The 8185-nt window shown below is 45.4% G+C and overlaps 1 pseudogene; it reads right to left on the bottom strand.

Moving 5' to 3' along the window:
- Window positions 1-3856: 3856 nt before the first annotated feature.
- Window positions 3857-7637, bottom strand: LOC125454292 (small nuclear ribonucleoprotein Sm D2-like; annotated as a pseudogene).
- Between the last annotated feature and the right edge of the window lie 548 nt (window positions 7638-8185).

The raw sequence follows: 8185 nt of genomic DNA, 5'->3' as shown, positions 1-8185 counted from the left end.
ACATCGAGGGCTGAAAGGCCTGTATTGCACTGTAATGTTCTATGTTCTATGCATGGTGTAGAGGACAACAAGTGAACATGGAAAGAGTGATAACGGGAACTGCAGATGCTGGAGAATCCAAGATCACGAAGTGTGGAGCTGGATGAACACAGCAGGCCAAGCAGCATCTCAGGAGCACAAAAGCTGACATTTCGGGCCTAGACCCTTCATCAGAAAAGGGGGATAGGGAGAGGCAACTGGAATAAATAGGGAGAGAGGGGGAGGCGGACCGAAGATGGAGTGAAAAGAAGATAGGTAGAGAGGAGAGTATAGGTGAGGAGGTAGGGAGGCGATAGATCAGTCCAGGGAAGATGGACAGGTCAAGGAGGCGGGTTGAGGTGGTAGGTAGGAAATGGAGGTGCGGCTTGAGGTGGGAGGAAGGGATGGGTGAGAGGAAGAACAGGCTAGGGAAGCAGAGACAGATTGGACTGGTTTTGGGATGCAGTGGGGGGAGGGAACGAGCTGGGCTGGTTTTGGGATGCAGTGGGGGAAGGGGAGATTTTGAAGCTTCTGAAGTCCACATTGATACCAATGGGCTGCAGGGTTCCCAAGCAGAATTTGAGTTGCTGTTCCTGCAACCTTCAGGTGCATCATTGCGGCACTGCAAGGGGCCCATGATGGACATGTCGTCTGAGGAATGGCAGGGGGAGTTAAAATGGTTTGCGACTGGGAGGTGCAGTTGTTTGTTGCGAACCGAGTGGAGGTGTTCTGCAAAGCGGTCCCCAAGCCTCTGCTTGGTTTCCCCAATGTAGAGGAAGCCACACCAGGTGAAATGGATACAATATACCACATTGGCAGATGTGCAGGTGAACATCTGCTTGATATGGAAGGTCATCTTGGGGCCTGAGATAGGGGTGCGGGTGGAGGTGTGGGGGCAAGTGTAGCACTTCCTGCGGTTGCAGGGGAAGGTGCCGGGTGTGGTGGGGTTGGAGGGGAATGTGGAGCAGACAAGGGAGTCACGGAGAGAGTGGTCTCTCTGGAAGGCAGACAAGGGTGGGGATGCAAAAATATCTTGGGTGGTGGGGTTGATTGTAGATGGCGGAAGTGTCGGAGGATGATACATTGTATCCGGAGGTTGGTGGGGTGGTATGTAAGAATGAGGGGAATCCTCTGGGGGTGGTTGTGGCGGGGGCGGGGTGTGAGGGATGTGTTGCAGGAAAAGCGGGAGACGCAGTAAATGGCGTTCTCGACCACTGCAGGGGGAAAGTTGCGATCCTCGAAGAACGTGGACTTCACAAGCTTCAAAATCTCCCCTTCCCCCACTGCATCCCAAAACCAGCCCAGCTCGTCCCCTCCCCCCACTGCATCTCAAAACCAGTCCAACCTGTCTCTGCCTCCCTAACCTGTTCTTCCTCTCACCCATCCCTTCCTCCCACCTCAAGCCGCACCTCCATTTCCCACCTACCACCTCATCCCGCCTCCTTGACCTGTCCATCTTCCCTGGACTGACCTATCCCCTCCCTACCTCCTCACCTATACTCTCCTCTCTACCTATCTTCTTTTCTCTCCATCTTCAGTCCGCCTCCCCCTCTCTCCCTATTTATTCCAGTTGCCTCTCCCCATCCCCCTTTTCTGATGAAGGGTCTAGGCCCGAAATGTCAGCTTTTGTGCTCCTGAGATGCTGCTTGGCCTGCTGTGTTCATCCAGCTCCACACTTTGTGAACATGGAAAGAGGATTGGCTGGCTGGCAGAAAATAGACAGTATGCAGAAATGGGTCTCTCTCTGATTGGCAGGATGTGACAAGTGGAGTCCCACTAAGGTACATGCTCAGGCAATGGCTTAGTGGCATTATCACTCGACTGTTAATGTGGCGAACGAGGCAATGTTCTGGGGACCTGGGTTCACATCCCACTGTGGTAGATGGTGGCATTTGAATTCAATGAAAATATCTGGAATTAAAAGTCTCACGATGATCACAAATCTATTGCCAATTGTAAGGAAAAACCCATCTGGCTCACAGATGTCCTTTACAGCGGGGAAACTGCTATCCTCTCCTAGTCTGGCCTACATGTGACTCCAGACCCACAGCAGTGGGGTTGATTCTGAATTACCGCATGGGCAATAAATGCTGCCTAGCCAGCAATGCCCTCATCCTGCGAATGAGTATAGGAAAGAGAAAATATGCTGGGCTTCAGCTTTTTAGGTCACTGACTTAGATGAGGAGAGTGAAGGCATAATAATTAAATTCGTAAGTGACACAACGATATGTAGAAAAGTATATAAATTGATTGAATGGGTAAAAAATCTGGCAGATAGAACATAATGTGCAAAACTGTGCTCAAATTGATAGGAAGAATGAAAAAGCAGAGCATTTACAAACACAATCTCAAACAGCAATGAAGGTTTAAAGGATCTGACATATGAATATTTCCTGTAATTATGAATGGCTCCTTCCTCTTGTCCTGCATAATGTTTTGGTTTGCGTACAAACTGACTTGTGAATTGACTCAAGAATGGAAGCCTTTCACAACCAGGGGCTGTCTGTATGATTTAAACAGAGGATGACTGCTGTATTCTGAGGTGCAGAGGGATTTAGATGTTGTAGGCTATGAGTTACCAAATGTTAATATGTAGATACAATAAGTTGCTTACAGCGAGAGAAACCCAGGTTCAGTTCAATTGCACCCTTGGGCGACTGTCTGTGTGGAGTTTGCACATTCTCCCCACGTCTGCGTGGGTTTCCTCCGGGTGCTCCGGTTTCCTCCCACAGCCCAAAGATGTGCAGGTTAGGTGGATTGGCCATGCTAAATTGCCCGTAGTGTTCAGGGATGAGTAGATTAGGTGGGTTATAGGGGGATGGGTCTGGGTGGGATGCTTTGAGGGTCGGTGTGGACTTGTTGCCTGAAGGGCCTATTTTCACTCTGTAGGAATTCTATGGTCCTATGAAATAATCAAAGAGGCTGTTGTGACGCTAGAGTTCATTATGAAAGAAATTGAGCATAAATAGCACGGAGGCTGTGTGTCAGCTGTGGCCTAGTGGTATTATTGACAATAGACAATAGGTGCTGGAGTAGGCCATCCGGCCCTTCGAGCCAGCACCACCATTCATTATAATCATGGCTGATCATCCACAATCAGTATCCTGTTCCTGCCTTATCCCCATAACCCTTGATTCCACTACCTTTAAGAGCTCTATCTATCTCTTTCTTGAAACTATCCAGAGACTTGGCCTCCACTGCCTTCTGGGGCAGAGCATTCCATATATCCACCACTCTCTGGGTGAAGAAGTTTTTTGTCAACTCTGTTCTAAATGGCCTACCCCTTATTTTTAAACTGTGTCCTCTTGTTCTGGGCTCACCCATCAGCGGAAACATGCTTCCTGCCTCCAGAGTGTCCAATCCCTTAATAATCTTATATGTCTCAATCAGATCCCCTCTCATCCTTCTAAACTAAAGTGTATACAAGCCCAGTCGCTCCAATCTTTCAACATATGATAGGCCCGCCATTCCGGGAATTGACCTCGTGAACCTACGCTGCCCTCCCTCAATAGCAAGAAGCTATTGCTGGGTTGTTAATCTCGAGATTCTGGTAATTTATGTTCAATCCCCCCACTGCCAATTGTGGAATTTGTAATTAATTTTAAAAACACTTGGAATTAAGAGTCTAATGATGACCATGAATCCAAAGCTTCTTGTCAGAAAAATCCATCTGGTTCACTAACATCCTTTAGGGAAGGAAACTACCATCCCTACCCGGTCTGGACTACATGTGATTCCACACCCGGTTGCCCCTTTACAATTAGGCAATTAGGGATGGACAATAAATGTTGGCCTAGCCAGTGATGCCCATAATTGTGAATGAATTTTAAAAAGTTGCTCATAACGTTGGTAAGAACACATTTGAAATGTAGCATAAATATGTTTCAATTTTGTTGCAATCTTCACAGAAGCAATCACGTTGCTTGCCGGTAATCAATGGACTTCTAAGAACAGCAATCACAAAGACCCCTTGGAGGAACATCTTTGGGATGAATTGGTTCCTCTTTGACATTCTCACTTCTGCGCACCTTGGCCTGGTTCTTTTTGAAGTTTTCTAACACCGTGCTGCAATGTCTCCCGAAGGTCTTGACTCTACTGAGCACAATCTTGTTGTTGCCACAGTTGTTAAGGGTCTATGTGTTGCATTTGATGGATTGTGACCCAACAGAGAGAGACCCCATGTCAATTTCTTCATCCTGTGTCTTCTGAAGCCCTCTCTGTATAACTTGGCCTTTTGTCTCCTCGCTGTTTTGTAAACCTCACTGCTGCTTTATTCTTTCATGTCACTGGCAAGGCCAGCAGTTTTTCCTCACCTCTAAATGCTCTTGAGAAAGTTGTGGCAAACCACCTTCATGAACTGCTGCAGTCCAGATAGTGTCGGTATGCTGACAGTAGTGGTATGGAGGTAGTCCCCAGATTTCCTCTATAATGTTGGTAGAGTTCCAAGTCAGAGTGGCACTTGTCTTGATTGGGAACTGGCAGTGTAACTCCAACTTGCCGGTTGTACTTATCCTTCTAGGCTGTAAAGGTCAGTTTTGAACGGTGCTGTTGAACGCAGTTTGCTGAGTTCTGCAGGATTTTTTGCATTACAACTTAAGTTACCCCTCAAGAGTAGTTAACAGGCCATAAAGTACGGGGTGATGAAGGGCTCTACCTAAGTGCAAGGTTTTTTGCCCCCCTTTTTTTCTTTAGTTTTGCATTACAATAGTCAAGTTTTAGCAGAAAGGCTGTACATGTTTTAACCAAATGAGGCAGTGAGCTACTGATCCATATATAGTGCACATCAGGCACTTTGGAAAATGCAGAGGGCATAATAATCACAATGGATATAATTGCAATATTTTTCTTCAGATCAAAACTTCGGATTAAGTAACTGAAAGTTAAACATTTTATTTCACTGAACTAAAGGTTCATTCTGGCTTTGAGTAATGCTGAGAAGCAAGGAAGATGATCTCCTACTCCCTGTTAAATATTTGACTTCTGAGAATCAGGAACTGTGGCTTCTTAGGGATAGGTCTGTTTTACAAACATCACGTAAGATCAAATTACACCAATGCTGCTTTTTCTTTCCTTAAAGGTAATTTTGCAAAGTTGCTCAAATCCCATCAATAGTGTTTTACGTTGATGTTACATTTAAACTCATCCAAAATTTTCTCCACTTTTCCTAACTCCCAGAGGTCCATTTGCCTTGTGCTTGCAGACCTACATTGCTCAATGCAAGCAACATTTCAAATTTCATATCCTTATATTTGGTTTCAAATCCTTATAATTGTGTTTGAATCCCTCACTGCCATTTTTCATATACTCATAGCTCTGTCCTGTGCAGCTACAAAGTCCTCTCAAATATTTATGATGTGGTGGTAGTGTCACTTAACTTCTAGTCTAGTACAAGAAGGAATTGTTCTGGGGAAATGCCTTCAGATTCAGCAATTTGCTTTCCTTAAAAATCCAGAATTAAAGAAAAGTTAGCTGAATGGCGACATTGTCAAGTGTCAAAAAATCTCATCTGGTTGAAGGAAGAAAATCTGTCTTCGTTACCTGGTCGGGCCTACACATAACTGCAGACCCGCAGCAACGTGGGTAACTCTAAACTACCCTCTGCTGGATGCATAAACTTGCTCTCAACATAAGAAAAGAAAAATGAGCAGGAGTGGGCCATCTGGCCCATTGACCCTGCTCGACCATTCAATAGGGTCATGGTTAACCTTTTCGTAGATTCAGCTTCATTTACCTGCCTGCTCACCGTAACTCTTAATTCCTCAACTGTTCAAAAATCTATTTGGCTTTTCCTTAAAAACAATCAATGAGGAATCCTCAACTGCTTCTCTGGGCAGGGAATTCCAAAGATTCACAGTCCATTGGGTGAAGAAGTTCGTCCTCAGCTCAGTCCCACATCTGCTCCCCCTTATTTTGAGGCCGTGCCTCCTACTTCCAGTTTCACCTACCAGTGGAAATAACCTTCCTGCTTCTATCTTATCTATTCCCCTCGAAATTTTATATGTTTCTGTAAAATCCCCCTCATTCCCCTAAATTCCAGTGAGTATAGTCCCGGGCTACTCAATCTCTCCTTGACTCTCAACTGTAAAATCAACCTAGTGAACCTCCTCTGCATCCCAGCCTCAAGGCAAGATAAACATTGCTGATGGATATTTTTACAGTTAGTTGCTACATCCAAGTCAGGAGGACTGAATCTGTTCCCGTTTTTATAACTCCCTGGGTGGGCCACAGCAAAGATTTTGAATTCTTTTTACATGCAGCTGTATCACACTTGAATGAAGTTGACATCATCCAGGGCAAAGCAGGCCCTTTGATTGGTATGCTACGCACCATCTTCAACATTCATTCCCATCACAACTAACACACGCACACACGTACACACATGCACACGCACACACAGTGGCATCAGTGTGTATCATCTACACAATGCATTACAGCAACAAACCAATGTTCCTTTGTAAGCATCTTTCAATCCCACAAGCACGACCATCTAAACAAACTGAGGGACTTGAGGCTGTTTTCATTAGAGAGAAGAAGGTTGAGAGGTGACTTAAGTGAAACATAAAATAATCAGACGGTTAGATAGGGTGGATAGGGAGAGCCTTTTTCCTAGGATGGTGATGGCAAGCACGAAGGGGCATAGCTTTAAACTGAGGGGTGAAAGATATAGGACAGATGTCAGAGGTAGTTTCTTTACTCAGAGAGTAGTAAGGGAATGGAACGCTTTGCCTGCAACGTTAGTAGATTCACCAACTTTAGGTACATTTAAGTCATCATTGAATAAGCATATGGACGTACATGGAATAGTGTAGTTTAGATGGGCTTGAGATCGGTATGACAGGTTGGCACAACACGGAGGGCTGAAGGCCCTGTACTGTGCTGCAATGTTCCACCTATTCTAAACAAGGGCAGCAGAAACATGGAATCACCTTGATTTGGAAGTTCCCCTCTATGAGACATTCTACTCCAATTTGGAATTGCATCACTCTTCCTTCACTGCCAGTTGGGTCAAAATTCTGAAACACAGTCCCTAATAGCATTGTGGGTCTATCTACAGCACATGGACTGCAGCATTTCAACCCGGCATTATTAATAGAAGCACAGAATACAAGAATAGGGGTGTGATGCTGAACTTGTTAGACCTCAGCTGGAGCAATGTTGAGGGCACCTCATGAGAGAAAAGATGTTAATGTATCAGAGAGAGTACAGAAGTGATTTACAAGAAAGAGAACCTTCAGTGATGAGAATAGATTGAAGGAGTTGGGAGTATTCTCTCTGGGGAGAAGAAGGCTGATAGGAGATTTGATAGAGCTTTTCAACATCATGATCAGGCTTGACAGAGCAGATAAGTAGAAAATGTAAAATGAGAAATAATGAGAGGTCACAGATTTAAAGTGATGGGTAAGTGAAGCAAGGGTGTAAGAAACACTTTCTAACAGAGATTAGCTGGGGCCTATAATGCACTGCCTGGAAATGTGGAGTAGGCAGGTTCAACTCAGGCATTCAAGAGAGAATTGCATAGTTATTTGGGTAGAAATAGTGTGTAACAGTATAGGGAAAAGACAGGGAATCAGCACTAGATACACAGCCAGTGAAGGCACAATGGGCTGAATGGCCGTCATCTGTGCTAGAATATTTCTGTGATTCATAGAATCCCTTCAGTGCAGGCAGAGGCCACTCAGCCCCCACAAGCCTCTGAAGAGCAGTTCCCCACCTCATCACTATAAACTGGTATCTCTCATGGCCAGCCCACATCTTTGGACAGTGGAAGGAAACCCTCGCAGACATGAGGAGAGCACGCAAGCTTCACACAGTCACTTGATGCTAGAATTGAACCCAGGATCCCGAGCACCGTGAAGCAGATGTGTTAGCTGTTGTGCCACCAGCGTTCAGCAAAGACAGCTAACCACTACCTTCTCCAGGGCAGCTAGGGATGAGTAATAACTGCTGGTCTGGTCAGTGACAGCCACATTGCATCAAAGAATTACTTTCTAAGATTGAAGAAGGTTCATGCCAGACTCAAACCTATGGTTTTGGAGTAGATTTGTAGCTGGGGTTGTAGGTGTTGAGGTTGGCTGGTTCGCTGAGCTGGTTTGTTGTTCCACAGACTTTCATTACCACGCTGGGTAACATCCTCAGTGCAGCTTTCGATGTGTTTTCCCGCCTGGTT

This window comes from Stegostoma tigrinum, chromosome 7, assembly GCF_030684315.1.
Source record: "Stegostoma tigrinum isolate sSteTig4 chromosome 7, sSteTig4.hap1, whole genome shotgun sequence".
NCBI lineage: Eukaryota > Metazoa > Chordata > Chondrichthyes > Orectolobiformes > Stegostomatidae > Stegostoma > Stegostoma tigrinum.
The sequence above is the reverse complement of the archived record's forward strand: the minus strand, read 5'-3'. Positions and strand labels throughout refer to the sequence as shown.